At 48.1% G+C, this 20,186-nt stretch overlaps 1 protein-coding gene across 2 annotated transcripts in view; it reads left to right on the top strand.

The window, feature by feature from the left end:
- Nucleotides 1-341: 341 nt before the first annotated feature.
- Nucleotides 342-20,186, top strand: part of JUP (junction plakoglobin) — a 51,023-nt gene continuing 31,178 nt past the window's right edge. The window contains exon 1 of one of the 2 annotated variants that reach the window (XM_073326260.1): nucleotides 342-444. The gene's annotated coding sequence lies outside the window, so the exon portion shown is untranslated. Of the gene's footprint in view, nucleotides 445-1,274; nucleotides 1,672-20,186 lie in introns of those variants that run through there. The other variant, XM_073326261.1, reaches the window with a different exon arrangement.

Raw genomic sequence — 20,186 nt, 5'->3', positions numbered from 1 at the left:
GCAGGCTCCTCCCTCCTAGCCTCGAGCCCCTCCCTCACCTGCATGACCTCATCCAGGTGGGCACCTCCCCACTTGCCTGAGGGACACCCCCCCACCCCCGGCCTTCCGCCCCGTGACCGGCATCCCCGACGTCCAATCGCCTCCCAGCTCCCAATCCAAGCGCCAATCCGCTTCCGGCCCCGCGTGCCCGGCCGCCCTCCGCTCGGCAGGCGGCCAATGGGGAGGCGGTCCAGCGAGCCAGGGGGCGGCGGAGCCCCCGCCCCTGCCGGCGTGAGGGAAGGGCGAGCGGGCCAATGAATGGGCGGCGGCGAGCGGGCGGTGCCTGTGTCCATGGGGACCGCGGGGGCGGGGCTGGGCTGCGGGCTCTGCCCCACCCGCCTTTTGTTCGCTGGGTGCGAGCCGGGCGGCCGCCAGTGCCGGGCGGGAGCGGGGCAGCGCGCGCAGGTGAGGGCTCGCGCCGGGCGGGCTGAGGGGCTCCGCGTGCCCGGGAGCGGCATTGGGGGTCTGAGGGGGGGAGAGTCTGAGGGGGAACCGCCCCCTCCCGCCCCGCCCCACCCCACCCCACCGTGGCGAGGGCTCAGGGCGGCGCCTCTCCCGGGTCAACGTCGGCGGGGGGGCGCAGCGGTCCCGGCTCCGAGCCTCGCGGGCAGGGCCCGGGGCGGGGGGGGATCTCCGTGTCCGGGCCCCCGTGCGGGGCGGGGGGGGGTTCGGCGTGGGGGGGGGAAGGGCTCCGGGCGGGGCGGGGGGGGGTTCAGCGGGGGGGGCTCCGTGTCCCCGTGCGGGGCGGGGGGGTTCAGCGTGTGGGGGGGGGCTCGGGGCGGAGGGGGGGTTCAGCGTAGGGGGGGGCTCGGGGCGGGGGGGGTTCAGCGTGGGGGGGGGAAGGGCTCCGTGCCCGGGGCTCCGGGCGGGGCGGGGAGGGTTCAGCGTGTGGGGGGGGCTCCGGGCGGGGCGGGGGGGGTTCAGCGTGGGGGGGGGCTCCGGGCGGGGCGGGGGGGGGTTCAGCGTGGGGGGGGGCTCCGGGCGGGGCGGGGAGGGTTCAGCGTGTGGGGGGGGCTCCGGGCGGGGCGGGGGGGGTTCAGCGTGGGGGGGGGCTCCGGGCGGGGCGGGGGGGGGTTCAGCGTGGGGGGGGGAAGGGCTCCGTGCCCGGGGCTCCGGGCGGGGCGGGGGGGGTTGTGCCGGTTTGTCTGGGGTCTGGCACGAGCCAAGCGGCGCACGAGCAAAGTTGGTGCAAGTCGGGGGGGGGGGGCGGCGGTGCTGGGGGCGGGGCGGGGGCGGGCCCGTGTCTGTGGCCGCGGGCCCGCGGTCCGTTCGCCGGCTGGCGATGGGGGCTCGTCCCTCGCCCAGGAGACGCGTTCCCAGCGTGACCGCTCTCGCCGGCGTTTAACGCGCCCTCCGGTCGCTCCTGATCAAGCCGGGGCGTCGCTGAAGGCCATGCAGGCGCCGTGTGTATTTAATGCCGAGAATCCGAAGCGCGCTCCGACCACCCTCTGCAGTCGCCTTGGCTGGAGCGTCAGGTTTGCCGGGTTCCTGCTAAACGTCCAGGGAGAAGTTGCTTTGCACGGAGAAACTGGATCCTGATGGGATCTGGAGCGTGAGACGCCTTGTATCTGTTTTGCACCCAGAAATCTATACTGTGCATTAAACCGAAGGGACGCCTGCTGCTTCTTAAAGGCAAGTGGTGTAAACTGGAGTTGTCTTGGGTTTTCAGACTTAATGAGCTGTTTTATAATTCGGGAAATCTTGGTAACAGGCAGTGCAGCTTGATTTCCTCTTGAATGCCAAATTACAAAAATCACTGAGCAAGATGTTCTGCAAATCCACTTCAGCTGGTCCTTGAAATTACACTGTTGTTGTTGTTGTTGTTGTTTAAAGCTCAAAATGGGGGTTTCCTGTTTGTTTGCTGGAGTCTTGCTGTGGCTGTTGATTCCTTGGCAGCAAGTTTGAAAATTGTCTCCTTGGCTGGCCTTCGGTGAGAGTGGGATCACTGCTCTCCTGATTGTTATGGGAGGAAGGAGGAGACAGCGTTCAGACTCAGCTCTCCATATGCTAACATAAGATGACAATTTCTTTGAGGCCTGAGCAACATGCACTTAAAATTGTCCCTCTCTATGTAATTGACAGTGCAGTGGATCTAGTACAACCAGCTTTCAGGGTGAAGTTGCAGTGTGGCTGCTTATCAGCGTTTGACACATTCGCTTTCTGAGGTTGCTGTATACTGTTCATGTATTTGTTATAAAATGATCAAACATGCTTTCTTGATTCACATGCAGTGAGTGTGTGACTGATGCGTTTTTTCTTGCGAAACACAAAAACTGGTGCAGGCAGGGTTTGGGCATTTGGCTCCCAGTGTTTTGAGGTCTTTGGAAGGAAGATCCTGTACAAGTGAACAGTGTTGACTCTCTTTAATGAAATTGCCTGATTGGAGTCCCTTGTAGTCACATGGCTTGTAGTGGTAGAGGCTTGATTTGCAAGCAAGTTGACACTTAGATTGCAAGTTAAATTTGTTTGCCATGCAGTTGGCTAGGTAGGCTTGGCCTACACTTGAAAACTCTGTTGGCATATCTATGTAGGTTGGGGCCTGAAAAAACCACACCCCAGTGTAGATACTATACAGCAATGTTGATGGAAGTAGTTCCGGGAGGAGGTGGCCCTCCGCTGACAGCAAAACTCCTTCAAGAAGGCTGTGTCTACACTGTGTCGCTGTGCTGGTCTAGTCTTCTTGGTGTGCACATACCCTCAGTGTCCCTTGTTGGTTTTCAGAGCGCATGCATGCTTGATCTCGGCAGTACGGTGATTGCACAGTCTGTCACATCCTTCAAAGCTGAGTTTGGGACCTTATAAATAGGTCCCTATCAAATTCACTGTCCATTTTGGTAAATTTCACAGTCATTTTTAAAATCCATGGTTTCAGAGATTTAAATCCTATGTTTCATGGTGTTGTCACAAAGCATGGCTATGTATTAAAAAAAAATATAAACCTGTAAAGCCCTTAAGGTAGCGTTTCTCAAACTGGGGGTCCCAACCCAAAAGGAGGTCACAAGGCTATTATTGGGGGGGGGGAGGGGGGAAGGTTTGCAATATTTTCACCCTTACTTCTGTGCTACCTTCAGAGCTGGGTGGCTGGACAGTAGCAGCTTCTGGCTGGGAGCCCAGTTCTGTAGGCAGTGCTTCTGCCAGCAGCAGCACAGAATTAAGGGTAGAAATACAGTGACACCCCTCACCCCCCCACAATAGCCAGGTTTCACAGTGGAGACCAGATTTCATGGTCTGTGACACGTTTTTCACGGATGTGAATTTGGTAGGGCCCTATTTATAAGAGCTTGAGCCAGTTTGTTATACTTTGCAGCACGTTGGAGTAAAGTAACTTTAGAGCCCCAAATCTTGTGTGTTCTCATCTTATTACCAGAACTGTCCTTAAGTGAGAGGGAGTTAGTATTGAGTATGAAAGTAGGCAGGACTTTGAGTGTGATGGTGAGGAGTGAAGGAATAAACTCAAACCTCATGTGTGAGTGGAAGGTAAAAATGGAGGACATGAGTCTGCAAAAGGAAGGAATCCATGGGGTAAAATTACAAGCATGTTCAGTCTGCCATGCTGCCGGGCTTTGGGGGAACCCTGGCACTGGTAGTGGAGAGGGTGTTCTAATTGCATTACTAAATGATTAGCTTAATTAATTAGGTTTGCAGCAAAGATGAAGGGACAATGCCAAAGTGTTGCTGGGAGTTGCCTGGGGGGAAAAAACTCTTGTATAAGGACCCTGAAAAGAGAATCTCAGTAGAAAATTGCTGCCATAAAATCAGTGTGTACATGTATTTGTAAATGCCCTGATGTACTTTGCTCTCAGTGGGGAGGGTGCATATTTAATTATATGGTAAATACAGGGAGAGCTGCATGAAGGGGAGTCAGGCAGCGGTGCTTGGTGCTGTCCATAACAACAGAATATAGACCTGATTGTGCATTGTAAAAGTCTGAGGGCTTGTTTCTTCTTGAAATGCTACATTTGTGCTGCTATAGTTCCTCAGTGTGAGGACTCACTACAGCAACAGGGGGGGTTCTCCCATCCATGTTATAATCTGTACCTTATTCCCTGATAACCAGAAACTTCTATACTTAAACTCTGTACCGTTTACTTCAACAGCATCTTAATAAAATTATTTAATCCACCTCCCAGAGAGGCGGGCTAGGTTGTTGGAGGAACTGTCTACATGAGGGGTTAGGCTGGCTTACCTGCATTTCTCCGGGATGTGAATTTTTCACACCTGAGTGACGTAGCTGAGTGGATTTAACTTTTGCATGTAGACCTGGCCTCAGACTATTCTGTTGTTGTGAAGTAACTGAACACAAAGCATTGTGTCTTTGCACTTTCTGTTCGGGGCTGATATCCACCCCAGTGCGGAAAACTGACCTAGCATCTGGCATGGAAAAAGTGGTGGGTGGTGGGAATCTTGAAGTTGGTGTGATGCTGTACCATTGATTTAAACCCTCTATTCTCAGTGAATGTTGTAGCAAAGCCTGCTTAGAACCAAACTGCAGAAAATACAAGATGGATGTGAAAGATGAAACTTCTTGTGCTTGTGGTTTTCTTGGGTAGAAATTAAGTTTGGGAAGAGCAAAAGAAATAAAAACATCTTTTCACAATAATACCAAATGTTCTGAAATCGGCCGGTGTCCCAGCATTCTACGGAGTATTTAAAGTTGCTCTTTTCTTCTAGGCCAATAAATTTCTCAGTTTGGAGAAAAAAGAAAAGGAGTACTAGTGGCATCGGATGAAGTGAGCTGTAGCTTTTGAAAGCTTATGTTCAAATAAATTGATTAGTCTCTAAGGTGCCACTAGTACTCCTTTTCTTTTTGTGAATACAAACTAACACGGCTGCTACTCTGAAACCTGTCAGTATGGAGACTGGCAGTGCTGAGAATGTGCTATTTATTTCCAGGATCTCCGTGTCCATGTTCTGAATTCTCAAGGAGGGCAGTGTTCACCTGGGGTGTATTCCCAGCAGGCAGAACAGCATATTCCTTCACTGAGGTGGATGGCAGGATTGTGAGCGTTTTGAAAGAGGAGAGGAGGCACTTAAGTGTGTTCAATTGCTGGGGCTGTGTCTTGGGAACCTTTTGAAATGAGTCATGCTGATCTCTGCCTGAAGGGAAACAAAGTGCCCACTTGTGTTTTAGCTCCATGGGTCTCTAAAAATATGTTGGGGGTGACGTCTGTGAGTACTCTGAGCTTGTGGGTCAGGTGTCAGTGCATTCAGGGTGACTTTCAAGTCAAGCATTAACAACTCTGGCTCTGCCAGTCTCAGTTAAAAAGCAAAGAATGTCAGTTTCAGATGTGAAGTAGCAGGTTATCTGTGTCTTGCCCACGCTGCACCTGCTTGCGTGCCTGATTAAAGTAGACATGTTCTTGCAGAGAATGAGTGAGCTCCAGCGGGTAGGGTAGTGACTCCTGGATTCTATTCTCAGTTCCAATATGGACCCTCCATGTGACCTTGGGTGAGTCACTTCTTCCCCTGTGTCTGTTACCCCATCTGCAAAATGGGGTACTGATGCTCAGTTGCCTTTTCTGGAGCACTGTAAGAGCTCCATCAAGTCAGTGTCTCTTATCCCCAGGCGCATCAGTACTGGGGCTGGAAGAGCAGGACTGGGCCAGGGAGGTTAAAGAAGGGCAGAGAGACTAAGGAGAAGCTGGAAGGAGATGTTAAAGGCATGATGCTACTCACATGTGTTCTTCTGTACTGGAATCCCCTTGAAACTCCCACTAGCAAGCACTTGCTTGCAAACTCGAGTTCCCCCAACACCCTGTAGTGTAGCTACAGACGCCCATGAGCTCTTGAGTTCCTCTGGTGTGCCCCAAGAAGTAGCAGGCCCTCCGGGAAATGCGTGACCTTTTCCTATTCAAATACTTGGACCTACAGCAAGTCAAATCTGTCCCTCATTTCTCCTGCCTTTCTAACCACAAAACAAAGGTTCTCTCCTGTCAACTACTGGAATGGATGGATCTCTGCACCTAGATCCATCCCCTGCCAACAGTAGATCCCTTCCACATGCAGTTGAATGAAGCTATTCAATGTTTCTCTGCACCATCTTTCTCTGAAATCCTTCCCTTCTTCTAGAGGCATTGATGCTAAAGCTGAAGTAGTTTTGTCCATGTGCACGACACAAGCTCTTCTTGAAACAAAACCTTTGCTTGAGCTATGAAGACTCCATAGTGCTTCTACTTGTAGCTAATTCCTGCACTGCAGTGTTAAGAGCAGGTTGTGTAGATCCAGCAAACCCACCACTGTGCCCTGGAGCAGCTGGCACCCTGCTTCTCTGGTATTTGTGCTACTTGTTCACCTAGAGTGGTGAAGCCATAGCGCACATGGTCCTTCCACCTGTTAATGAAAGCCCCGTATCCCAGCTTAGAGGTAAAGTTCAGAACCCTGCAATGATGCTGTTTGGTTCTTTTACCATTGGAGACGGTAACTCTGAGGGCGTAAATGGCCTTGTTATAGTCTGACTCTGCTGTAATGAACCAAAAAAAGAAGTCTGTCTCCAGCAGCATCTTTGTCCAGACTTTTTCTCCACCTCTGAGTGTTGATGAAATACTGGAGTAAGAAGTGCCAACACCAAGTAGCCATCTGTGCACTTTCACTCACCTGTCAGTTTGGGATTGGAGAATCTCTAGCTCTCTGTTCCCATGGGTGTTAAGAGAAGTGAGAATTTCCTGGTGGATTTAAAAGCAACCATCTCCTTTTTGGTGATTGGATGGAGCCTCTGCTTTCCAGCTGTGTTCCTAAATGGGGTTGGCACGACATGGAGATCCCTGTCACTTGACCAAGGTCCCTGCTGTTTGTAATAGAGGCAAAACACTCCAATAGATACGTTCATTCTCTGATAATGGATTTGGAGAGGTTTAAATGTCCATTTTCATGTCCTTTGTTAATGTTTATTGAATAGACTATAAAAGTACAGAATACCCAATTAAACTGTCTTTGTACATCCTAAATCTGTAACTATTCATCAGCTTGGAAGGGTTCCATAAAATGTCATGGAAATACTCATTTTACTGCAAATTTGGTTTAAGTGGGTTTGGCCATTAAGCTATAGGAATGCAAAAGCTTGTGGTTTGAAATGGCTTTTTTTGTGCTTTGCAACTTCACATTTGTCTTACGTTTTTTTAGGTGGCTGGGTTAATGCGAACAAATTGCTTGGGCCATTTTGGGGAAAACTAGTTAAAAAATGCAACTTGAATTATGGCATGTAGGAGAGTGGGTCCCAGTAACCTCCCTCTCTCAGGCTTGCCAGAGAGTCCATGCAAAACAGCCACTGCGCTTCAGCCACTTTAGAACAATGGATTTTTATCTTCTATTGTCTCAGCAACCCATGAGTCATGGGTGTATCCTCCCCAAGTCAGTTTCTTTCAAACAGGGCTATCAAAATAAACTAGCTCTGAGAGTGTCTCTACACAGCCCTTGCAGCGAGCCTCCCAGCCTGAGGGGGGGGGGGGGGACAGGGACGGGAACCGGATGTGAGGGACTTAGGCTAGTGGGTCTCGTGCTAGTGCTCCAAGAATAGCTGTGTAGACAGCGCTTTGAAATTGCAGCTCAGGCTCTGAAGCCCACCCCCTTCCTAAGTCTGACCCAGGCTGGATGGCTTGCTTCCACGGGCTGCGTAGAGATACCCTAAACACGCAGTCAGGATTGACAAGACTAGTGCTTAACCTTTCCATGCTTTCAACCAGCAGTCTTCCAGAAGGAGGGCTATGTGGCTAGTGAAAACTTAACTTGGCAACTTGCTGGGTGTGGGGGTTGGTGCCATGGATAATTGTGTCAGGAAGAACAGACTACTTCTGCCTGCTCATGAGAACAGGGTATTGGAAGTCCCCAGAGTCCTCGCAGGCCTGGACCATGCCAGTGGTGAAGTGGGGAGAGTTTTAAGTGTTGCAGTCGTAGTTCTGAAGAGCTCTCTAACCCCATCTCCACCCCCCCTGCCCCCAGCAGGGTAGTGGTGTAAAACTGTAAAGGATTTAAAAACAGACGTATTAAACATGATGACATCTCTCCAAAGTCACCTATGTCATAAGCCCACTAAAGCAACACCATGTCTGTCTCAGAGGAGTCTCCCCAGCAATGAGCAATTCTGCACAGCTGAGGAAAAAGGCCACTTCAGAACTGAGGGGAGCGGAAACTCCATTTATAGCATTGTTGTCAGCAACCCATTGTTGTCAGCAACCCAATCCTGCTGGTGCAGAGCTGCATTTCCAGATGCACAAAAGCATCTTTTTGGGGAACGCTTGGAGTAAGTTGAACACCACTTGAATCCATGGTCACTTCACACAGTTGAGAGGTTACAGCTGTCTCTCATGTTACAGCTTCCCCAGTGCTTAGCTTCCAGTTGGGAAGGTCAATTGCTTCTACCACCTCTGAAGCTGATTCTCCTTCCTTATAGTTGCAGACCTTGAACAACTTCCCCTCTAGTCCCAGGCAATATTTATCCTTGATAATGACCAGTACAGAACTAACTGCTTTAGCAGGCTTCCCCCCACAAATCCATGATCAGGTTCAGGAGCTGGGATCAGTAAGGTTTTAATGGTTGTGGGGCTCTTCCAACTTTGAGTTTGGTCCTGTTGCTTCTAAAGTTTATCTCTAAGCCTCTGTTCTTCTTGTGCTGTGTAGGATTTGGCTTTTTACACTTTAGCTCTGGATCAGTTTCAGAAGACACTTGGTCTTCCATAGCACTTTTATCAGAGCTCTTAAAGCACTCCACAAAGGAAGGCAAGTACTTTCATCCCCCTGTGGTAGATAGGGAAACTGATGTCTTTCCTACATTTAAAAAAAAAAAAAAGTTGCACAGATTTAAGTGTCCACACAGTTGTTTGCATCAGTTTGTTTGTTTCTCTTCAACCAATTCTTAATTGAGGTCAGCCAAACCAAAAGAAGTCGCTCTTAAATCTCTTAAATCAAGCATGTCTATGCAGGGGTTAGTGGTGGTGTAACAATCAACTTAACTCCCACCCTTTAAATTAATCTGATACAACTTTCTCCCCCGACAAGCCCAAAAGCAGAGTGGTGCGAGATGCCCAAGAGGTGGCAGGACTGGAAATAGAACTTGTCTTATGACAGGTTTCAGAGTAGCAGCCTTGTTAGTCTGTATCCACAAAAAGAAGAAAAGGAGTACTGTGGCATCTTAGAGACTAACAAATTTATTTGAGCATAAGCTTTCGTGAGCTACAGCTCTCTATCGGATGCATGCAGTGGAAAATACAGTGGGGAGATTTATATACCCGGAGAACATGAACCAATGGGTGTTACCATACACACTGTAACGAGTGATCAGGTAAGGTGAGCTATTACCGGGGAGGGGGAGAACCTTTTGTAGTGATAATCAAGGTGGGCCACTGTAGCTGACTAAAGCTTGTGCTCAAATAAATTTGTTAGTCTCTAAGGTGCCACAAGTACTCCTTTTCTTTTTGCAAAACTTGCCTTCTGACTCCCGGTCTAGTGCCTGATCCACAAGATCGTTCTGCTTTTCACCGTTAGTGCAGGTGCACCAATTGTGGGTCTGATTAGAGACCTTTGACTCTCACCTTCATGTCTGAGAAGATTTGTGGCTCTTTCAGAACACTGGCAACCCTTCTGTAGTTTCATGGGGCCAGTAGCTCTTCACCAAGTTCCTAGCGGTCATCTTACCTGATCACTCTTGTTACAGTGTGTGGTAACACCCATTATTTCATGTTGTCTGTGTATATAAATCTCCCCACTGTATTTTCCACTGCATGCATCCGATGAAGTGAGCTGTAGCTCATGAAAGCTTATGCTCAAATAAATTGGTTAGTCTCTAAGGTGCCACAAGTCCTCCTTTTCTTTTTCCCCCATCCAGTGTGACACCACACAGCAGGTGGTTCAGAGGAGCAGTTGGAGATGATGATTATGTGGGGTAGCAGGAGTATTGTATCTGCATGTAGAAAAACTGGCAAAGGAATCTCAAAACCTGACTGAAGCAGCTTTAAAAGGGGGTGTAGTTGCACAGTGGCAGTCACCAAAACAAAACGCAAAATATTTCAGGAACTTGGAACCTTTGGGATGTGGAATAAAACAAGTGTGGCAGGGTCAGTGAAGAGGGAATGAGTTGCTTGTCTCTCCTTTAAGCAATGTCTACACTAGGAAAAGAGGAGTGTTTTAACATGTTATCTAATGTCATCAAACACGTGTGAAAATCCCAGTATGGACAAGGCCAGGTCCTAGTTTAACACGTTAGCTGGTCATGGTAAGTCCTATTGGGGAAGCTTCCCTGGCAAATAGCAAAGATCTGGCTTGGCTAGATTGGATTTCCTTACCAGTTCTTGACAGTAATGGCTGAGAGGTATTCTATAGAAACTAATGTTTGTGCTCTTGCAAAGGGAGGTGCTTTCTTCACTGACAAATTTAAAAAAGTCTGCCCTACTTTGCTGTTGTGATTGCTCCTTCCTGACCCTGGTGTAGCGTCTAACCAAAAAGCACATTGCAGGTAGCTGCAAGTCCTGGTTCTGACTGTTTTACTGATCTCATCTAAAGATGTAAATGTTTTCAGGCATGAGCTTGCCTGGTCTAATTAGCTTGTCAAACTTCAGTTGAATGTCACATTAATTTTGGAATCTGAAAGTGCTGGGGAAATGTTTCAGGTTAGGCATGTAAGCTGGTAGCTGGAATAGAATTAGGTTTTGTATGATCCTTCTCATTCTCTGAGTATCTGAAAGTGCTTTGCAGTAAGAAATAAGCTATGGTAGTGAAGGGTGCAGGTAGTCAGCAGTCATACATGACACAGGAGTTGTTGGACTTCTCTTCACTGTCTTATGTGCTTGTTGTGTGGCTTTGGGGAGACATGGACCTGCCTTCCCAAAGTGCTTTGGGATCTGTGGATGGAAAGCATAAGTAGTAAATGCTTCTTAGTAGACAAGGGCATTAGGACCCATTTAGTGAGGGAACAGCATTAGCTGGGTGATGTGGGTTATTGGCCTCTCTCCTTGGAAAGTGCTCCTAATGTATCTTCTGTCCTTCAGAGCAGTTTCAAAAAGACCAGAGAACTGATCTTCTGTTGCAAGTATTCTCCACTGTCTAGGTTTTTGCCTCATGCCCGTCACCTTAGTATCTGAGGATCTCTAGGGCAGGGATCACCTATGACCAATCTGTAAAGCATCAGTGGTACTGCATAAATAGCCTTGGTTGAAATGGAATCCGTGATTTTGTCCTAGGATGGTCTAGTGCTCCCCACTGAAACCTACTGATACTACAGGTGTTTACAGAATAAAACACTCCTGTGTCTGCAGAGCAGGAATTTCCTTTTCAGCACTCAGACCTCTTTTGAAACAAGCACATAAGTGACAAATGCAGTTCTAGCTTTGAAGTTTAATACGCAGCCTAGGAATATTGCTGTGCTCTTGTCTGAAATCTCGTTGACAAACAGACCTCCCACTTCTCTTGTGTAGGAATAATGTATATTTCATAAACTGCTGGGCTGGGGAAACAGTCCTCAGACACAAAGATGTTTCTAATTAGATGGAGGTTTGAAATATCTTTCTAAATCTGCCATCCCTGATTAGTTTTTCTGCAGATTCTGTCAGGCCTTTAGGCATTTCATAATGCTTCAGTCATTGTTCTGAAATCATTTCTACAGAAAGGGCAGGGGGCGTGGCATTCAATCTGAAACTCTTAATACAGATGTTGTCTACAGATGTGTTTGCATCATTAGCCCCAGTGCACTGAGAGTTTTGGCTTCTCAGTACTTAAACCAAATGTGTCTCAAGGTTCTCTTCAGGATGTTGAGTGAGAGACTTTGGTTTCTGCCCACTCCTGAGGCAGGATGGACAGCCAGGTGAAAGTGATCTGGGTTGCTAAATGTTTTTTGAATATTCCACACCTGGTTGACCAAAGCCATTACCCATGAACAGCTGTAAAAATAAATACAAATTGGGCCTGAGATGTTGAGGCAGCATGGCCCTGGGAGGGAGAGGGGGGGATACTGGTCTAGGAACTGAAACTAGAACCCTGGTTCTACTGTGACCAAGGGCAAGTTGCTTCAACCCTGCCTCAGTTTCCCAACTTTGCCTTCCCCTTGTAAAGTGCCTTGAGATCTCTGGATGAAAAATATTGCTGGTGTTTGGCAGCAAGCAGTGGCGGGGGTGGGAGACCATTTCCAGCTCCGGAAAGATAATTCTTTCTCCAGCTACGCAATGAAATTGGAAAGGGTGAACTCTGCTCAAGTTTTTTTCTAGTGCACTGAAGACAAATGAGACTTGTTAACAGATGAGTGTGGCTGTTGTGAATTCTTTGAAGGCTCATTCGGTTTTGGAAAAAACTAAATTTCCTAATTAGGATCCGCATATGTCAATTGCATCATTTTGCTAGCAAACTTGTATAAGAAGCGTTCCCCTGCCCTTCTTTTGTGGAAAGTGCCTAGCTGGCAGAGGGGAGATGGGGGGTGGAAGGGGGAAGCTGTATAGCTTTCTGCGGGTGTCACATCTGTCTGCGGCTGCTATATCGGGAATGTGGAGCCATGCTGCCTTTGGACTCTGTTGCTTTGTGGCATTGACTTACTAGGGCATATCACGGCATGAAGTGCATTTGCTTAACTGGTGGTAAAAAGACCTTTGGCCAATTTAAACAGCTGCCTAGTAATCACTCTGACACGCAGGCAGGGCACTAGTGGCAAACCATTAACTTGCTCGGACAGGCTGGGCGTTGACTGGTGTTGGTTATAATTTCTTATGAAACATCTGAACTCTGCAGATGTAATGCGGTTGAATATAGAAATGAAGTTAGGACCCCAAATCCTTTTGTTTTCTCCCTCTTGAATGCCTTTCTTGGCTGTAAAATGGGGAGTGCACTACAGAAATACTGTATTTTTCTCGCCATTATCCAAGCTGGAAATAGCACGAGTGCCTCAAAGCCTAAATTTAAAGCCTGCAATTATTGTGATCTTAGGGAGCTATTTGTTCATAGATTTTATTACTTTTAAAAAGCTATCTTCTCCAGATGGAGTTACTGTGATTAATTGTATTGTTTTGGAGTCACGGGCAGCTCAAGCAAGCATGCCAGAATCTCCTATTCATGGGCAAATGGCAAGTTCTCTCATCTGTCCCACTGATATTTCCAACAAGAACAAACGGGCATTAATGAGAGAATCTGAGCATGTAGAGTTTCTGTTCCTGAGGTTTGATGTTGGTTTCCTTAAATGAAAGTGGGACAGTTGTGGCAATTTTCTGAAGGGACCCGTGTCTACTGATTACCTGTTTTTGGCATCTGAAGCACAAAGGCTCAGGCTGTGTAGAGGAAAGCCCAATACATGCATGGGGGTGCCTGTTCTGAGCTAAAGCCATTATGAGCTTGTAACCACAGAAGAACCCTTTGGTGGGGTTTGTAGGACTGACTTCTACCAGAGCTCCTGCAGAGTTGTGGGGTGATCTGTGGTACATTTATTAGCATGCCTGTAGATTCCTTTGTTGGGTTTGAATTGCTTTCTCTAACGTTTTCACCTTAAGAATAAATGTGCTTGCTTAGAAAGAGCTGTGTGGTAACTTACAGCTGCGGGTGATTACTATTCTCAAGCTCCGAAAAACGTAAACAACAAAGTGTAAATGCTGTACTGGTTAGACAATTTGGTTTGCTGGGGATATCACAGTGTTGGTGGGGAACTGTACAGCCAGGACAAATCTCTGACCAGCAGTGAGAGAGATGACGGTCTCTGCCTGAGAGAAGCGATGGCTGGGTGTCCTTGCTGGACCACGGAGGGAGACTGTTTTGTCACAGTGTAGGGCAACTGCACCTCTATTAATGCCCACTGAGACATACTAAGATGCATTCTCGTGACCTTAATGACCGAGAGAAATACACTCTCCAAGGTGCCCATCCAGGTTTTTAGAGTGTCTGCCAGCATGGTGTCAAGCACTGAGCCAAGTGCTATTGCTTGTTTCCTTCTGATAAAACTCACCGAGGACAGCTGAGTTCAGCTACTGCTGATTTCTCCAGGAAATGTGACTGGTGAGAAGGAAGCTGAGCCCTGTGCTGTAGCGCCAACGGTGATTTCCTGCACCAGAAGCTGTGTCCCCAGGAGAAGACCCAGCTTCTCCTGCCAACGAGAGAACATCCTCTTACGCAGAAAGGGTTGCTATTAAACTTTAAAATCAAATGCCTTTCCTATCGAGGAGCACAGATGGCTCATCCTGATCCTACACAAGGAGTAGCGCTGAATGTGGTTTCGAAGAGGCCGTGGGAAATGCCAGGTCTATTGTGCATCTAGGGGTAATCCCCGAAGGCTGCCTTCGGGACTGAGGGATACAGCCTTATGGTGCTCTGTGCAAATGGAGGAAGAGGCGACCCCTGCCCCAAAGAGCTTAGTCTGCCACATCTTGGAGGAGATGGGGAGCACTTGAAAGCTAGGTGACTGAGGGGTTGACAGGAACACGCTTTGTTAGTGGCATCTTTATTTTTAATTGCCTTTGTTTTAAACCCCTGCCTAAAACTTGCCCCTTTGCTATGTTTTTGAATGAATCCTAGCCATGTTATATTTCTGTATACCACTAACCCCCTAACCTCTTCTGTTTAGTTTCAACCCTTGCCTTTTGCTATTAAATATCTAACCCTAGCCTTTCTATGCTGCTCCGTGTAGAAGAAGGATACGCTTGTGGTTAAGAGTATGGACTGGGACTCGAGAGCTCTGGTTTAATTTCCTGCCTCTGCCAAACCCTCCCTGTGGTGTGCACGGGCAAATTGCTTGATGTCTGTCTCTGTCCCCTGACTGTGCAATGGGGTAGATCTTTCCTCTGTCTATTTCTGCCTCGATTAGAAGTTCCTTTGGGCAGGGTCTCTGTTCTGTGTCTGAGCAACACCTAGCTCAAAGGGATCTTTTGGTGTTGCCATAGGACAGTTCTGCAGGTCTCCAGACTTCGATGTACCTAGAACATGTTTGGATGGGGGTTCTAGTGGAGGCAGCATATCTGATACTTGGATCTTGTCTCCACGACTAATTTCAGCTGGGCTTGTAATTGAGCATGGATGGGTCTAAATCCAGCTGTGTCCCTGCCCACCTCGAGACTAGGAGTTGGTGGCCTAAGCTGGCGCATGGTTGTCTTTCTGCAGCTGGTCTGGCATGCTTCTTTCCACCGCAGTGTAGCTGGACAGCCCCTCCCTCCCTTGTGCTTCTGTAACTGCTTTGTCTGATACTCTTGCCAGCTCTCTGTGGCAGGACAGGGTATGATGCCAGCAGCCCATGGGGCAGCTCTGTGTCCTGCTGGGCATTCCACATGTACCGAGGCACTGTTGGCTGGCCATGCTTTCCCAGAATGCCCTGGTACAGCACTTGTAGCTGCATAGTAGGTGTGGACGCACAAATGCGTTTCATCTGTTCTTGTGCAACAGAAGCTGCGGTGTGCATCACCAGAACTCAGTGTAACTGGGGCAGAGTGTTGCAAGTGTCTTTGGTGGACAGCTGAAGAGGGGACCGCCTCGAACATCACACCATGGAGTTTTGAAGATGAGGTGCATTTCCTCCGGGGGGTGTCACGTCTGCTCCCAGGGTTTTGGCTGGCTGCTTCTCTGTGCCTAACTAGCCTCTCCACTTACATGCTGACGGTTGGGCCCCATATTTGTTTTCGGGGATGTTGGGAAGTCCCCAAGCACAGCTGACTGGCTTGGAAGAGCTGGTTTGCGTCCAGGGATTCTCTCCGGTTTATATCAACAAAGCTGATGTCTTTCCCAAACATCTTGTTAATGGGAAAGCAGGTCAAGGGGCGGGGAAAGGGCTTAACACAGAAGCATACACGTTTAATGTAATTTTGCCTCTAGTTATTCTGATGTAGTAATTATCAGAGCCTTTGGATTTTGCTATTAATAATGGGGCATGCATGTGCTATTACAACCAATGAGACTGGTCCCTGTTGACTCTTAACCTTGGGGAGGGTGATGCTGCTGTCAAAGTGAAGATGCAGTAATGGGGTGGCTTCAGGTTCTTAACCTGGGAAGAGAGAGTGTGGGATGGGAGGAAAATAGAGGGAAAGGGAGTGGCTTCCCTTTTTTTACACGTTGAACAGCAAAAATATATTAGCAGGCTTATGAGAGCCCACGTGGTGCAACAGGTTTGGCCTGCAAGGGCAATGGAATAGTTATGATTCAAAAATGGAAACTTCTGCAGTGACCTCTTTCAGCCAAACATACCTTCGGAAGTGGCTGACAGAAGGGTGTGGGAGGGTGCTGTGCGTGGTGTTCTCAAAGAATATGTGCATGCTTCTAGTGTGTCAGTCACCTTGGCGCTCTGTAAAATTGCTAAAGATTCCTTGGACCTTCCCATTGGGAAAATAATTGGCATTTCTTTATGCGCACGTGGTAGAGTGGAATCAGGTTAGCTGACTGGGGTCTAACCAGCTCCCTGTGGTGAAAGGCCTGCTGATTGGTCTAAAGCAGCAGTGTCCAATAGAAATTCAATGCTAGCCACACTTGAGCTTTTGAATTTTTCTTATTAGCCACATTATAAAAAAGCCACATGCATTAGCCACAATTCAATAGCCTATTTGCCACATGTGGCTAGTGGCAAACGTATTGGACACCGCTGGTCTAAAGATTGCCCTGATACAGTATTGAGGGTGAATGTAGCTGACTTGTTTCATGATTGCCCATTGTCCCCTGCTACAGCAGTACTTAGCCCACGTTGCATGCAGGCCAAGAGGCCAGGTTTGACTGGTGTCCCAGTCAGCTGTGATTGCAGGAGTGCTTTCCCTGCTGCATGGGAGGTGCTGCCGAGTGTGTGTATACCAACCATGTCCCGCCCCACCCCACCCAGTGTTGTCAGGAGTCCCTGCCTTCCAAGCAGTGGTGGCAGGAAAGAACATGCATAACACTCCACCCTCCCCCCAGATTGGGTGGAGCAGGGAGAGGGCATGTAAAGTGGAGTTTCTCAGCCACTCAAGGATGGCCCATGTGAGGGTGTTCCATGGTTACAGCACTGCACATGTCAGGGCATCGCACCCTATTACTGCATGTCTCCCTGACTCTCCATTTTAGGATAAACCGGGGGAGTAGCACGTAGGGGCAGGAAGGTGACTTTTACCTCTGCCTATGGCATTGGTGAGACTGCTGCTGGAATATTGCGTCCAGTTCTGTTCACGTTTTATAGGATGCTGATGGAGAGGCTGCTGAAAAGAGCCACAAAAATGATTTGAGGTCTAGAGAAAATGCCTTCCAGTGAGACTTAAAGAGCTCAATCTGTTTAGCTGATCAAAAAGAAGGTGATTTAGAGTAATAGAAGTATCTTCATGGGAAGAAAACACCAAGTAGTAATGGGGTCTCTAACCTAGCAAAGAAAGGTAGAACAAGAACTGATGGCTGGAAGTTGAAGTCAGTTAGAAATTGGGCACAGATTTTTTTCAGTGCAGGTGATTAACCATTGGAACAAACTGCCAAGGGCAGTGGTGAGTTCTTAATCTCTTGATGTCTTCAAATCCAGCCTGGATGCCTTTCTAGAAGAGGCTTTAACCAAACACAAATGAATGCATTATTGTGCTCAGTAACTGGGGGAAATATAATGTCCTCTGAAAAACGAGCCCCTCAGTCTTGGATCATTTAATGGTCCTTCTGGCTTTGGCATCTCTGAAATGTCTCTTCATGGCTGAGTTACTCACTGCTTCCAAGGCTTAATCCAATGGAAAATATCAGCATGAGACACAATAGAACAGGCCGATCGGCTGCTTGTGTTAAGCATACCCACGAGTACATATGGTGGTGAGATAATGCCCTGAGCTGCATGCTGTCTGGCAGATGCTGGCTCCCTGGCCTTCCCTTATGTGGGGCTTTTGCTTCCGTGTGGCAGAAAGCAGAACAACTTGCAGCAGGTAAGGAAAACATGCAAACAGCTAGCACGGTGGTGGCCCAACAAATGGCCATTTCAGCTCACCATTTGCTGTGTACCTATAATAACCAGACTTCAGCAAGAGACCTAAAGGAGGCGGGTGTGTCTCAAACAGCTTGCAGGAGGATCGTGTACTCCACTTGCTGGGGGAAGATAATTGTAATGACCAGCACTGTGCATATTCTTAGAAGGGGAGAGTAGTGGAAGCTATTAATACGTAACACCTTGTCATCGTATGATAGGAGGTGCTGAAATATTACAGCCTGAACTTGACTTGAGTGTGTGGGGTTGTCAATAACTATTAACTTGGGTAAAGCCAAGGCACTTCCAGGGTTTGGAGAATGCATTCATCTCTTGCATCTGTTCTTGTGAGCTCTACTGATGGAGAGCTGCAACCAAACAAAACAAGTAACTGCAGAGAAACACGCAGTTTGGAGGGTGCCTCTTGGTTTGAGCTGAGATTTGTGTGAAGGAATGCATGAGAAATGCACACACCACTGTGTGCATGAGAGAGGATGCTTTGTAGTAGCCTTGTATCAACAGTTTTGGAAATGACCTTTGCCTTCCAGTGATGGCATTTAAAAATTACTATTTTGTAATAACCTCCTCCAGTCAGCTGGCCCGTCTCCAGAGGCCCCTTCCCATCTTTCTGGGCAACTCGGAATGACGTTATCCAAGAGCCTGTTGATCGTTGTTCATCTACCTGACATGGGAAGCTGGGGGAATGGTTCCAGTACAGTATGAACATGCCAGGAGAACAGAGGAATTCATTTCCTTTGTTTGCATAGATGATAAGGACAGAGCTAGCAGAGTGGGGGATGGGGAGGGAGGGAGTGAATCGTGTTTTGCTATTTCAGCTTTCTTTTAAAAGATCACTGCTCCGTAACACACGAGTCTCCTGCTCATTAAAGGTCCCTCCGCTCCCTTTGAATTCCTCAACTTTCCTTCCATGTCAAGCCTCCGTTGAAATGATTTAAGCTACCGAAGGTCTGACTCTTTATATATTTAATGCTTTTATTTTTCATTGATGCTGGTGGAATCTTGAAAAGCTGTGCTCTCTCTCTCCCTCCCCCATCCTTGTTTCTCCTTCTGGGAAGGGACCCCTTTCATAACCTCAGCAACTAGTCTTTTATAGAGCACTGCATTTGCTGTGCCTTCCATCTGAGCTTCATTAGCTGTAAATTATTGCAGTTATTGTAAACTTTTATAAATTATAAATTATTGTAAATTTTTTTAGGAGGAAAAGCAGTTTTGACCTGCTCCTGCAGTTAACCCAATCTCTGCCTTAGAGAGTGGCATAGGAAGGTGTGGACAGGGCCTGGACATGCTTCTTGACCCCCTTACAAAGCAATATGGGCTCCATTCAGACCTTGCAGATCACCTTAGAACTTAGGCAGTGCTTTAGGGCCACAGTTTTAAAAGTACTTAGGTCCCTGGGCACTTCTGAAAATTCCACCAGAGCTCATGGAGTTGGGCATGTCGTGGGATAACACCCATGGGAGTTGGGCACCTAGGCACTTTTGAAAACCCCACTAGGTACCTGTCTGCATCTTTAGGCACTTATATACAGCCCTTAGACACTTACCCCTTGGAGGGAGGTGTGGAGAGATTGTGTTAAGTGGCGTTCCAGGGCCACAGATGCTGTCATGAGATCCCAAAGGTTTCCTGGCATCTATACCTCACACAGAGGATTTGACTGGTGCTCCAGTCGGGGTTGCTTTACGTGCTTTTGGGACACCTTCAAGGCCAAATTGTATCCCTGATTATTTGCTGCAAAGTTAGGGTTCATTGCAGGACAAAACATGTCCTGTTTTTAATCCCCTGTTGTGGTTAGTAAGGTGTGAATGCAAAGACCTGCTGGAGACCTCTCCCACTGCTGTGGGCTGAGGAAGGGGATGGCAGGCCAGGCCAGGCCACATGAAGTCGGAAATGCTGGAGGGGCTCATGGATTCAGGACTGCCCTGAGTCAATCCTTGGCATTGTGATGGGCAGAGTGGGTGGTGCCCCCAAATGTGAGTGGATTCAGTGGGGGTGTGTGTGTGTGTAAGGTCAGACAGGCTGAGATATGGGCTTAGCACTAAGAAGAAATTGCTTTCTGTCTAATACTTCCCCTGTTGTGTGAGGGGAGGAGATAATCAGGTGTGATAGACTCATCTGACCTCTGGGGCCTACAGATCACCTCCAGGAAGTGTGTGAATTAGACATGTAAAGCCCTCTGCAGGTTGGGATTTGGGCTATGACTGACTGTGTGAACATGAAAAGGAGTACTTGTGGCACCTTAGAGACTAACCAATTTATTTGAGCATGAGCTTTCGTGAGCTACAGCTCACTTCAT

The sequence above is a fragment of the Lepidochelys kempii genome, chromosome 27 (assembly GCF_965140285.1).
Source record: "Lepidochelys kempii isolate rLepKem1 chromosome 27, rLepKem1.hap1, whole genome shotgun sequence".
In the NCBI taxonomy this organism is placed as follows: Eukaryota; Metazoa; Chordata; order Testudines; family Cheloniidae; genus Lepidochelys; species Lepidochelys kempii.
The sequence above is the reverse complement of the archived record's forward strand: the minus strand, read 5'-3'. Positions and strand labels throughout refer to the sequence as shown.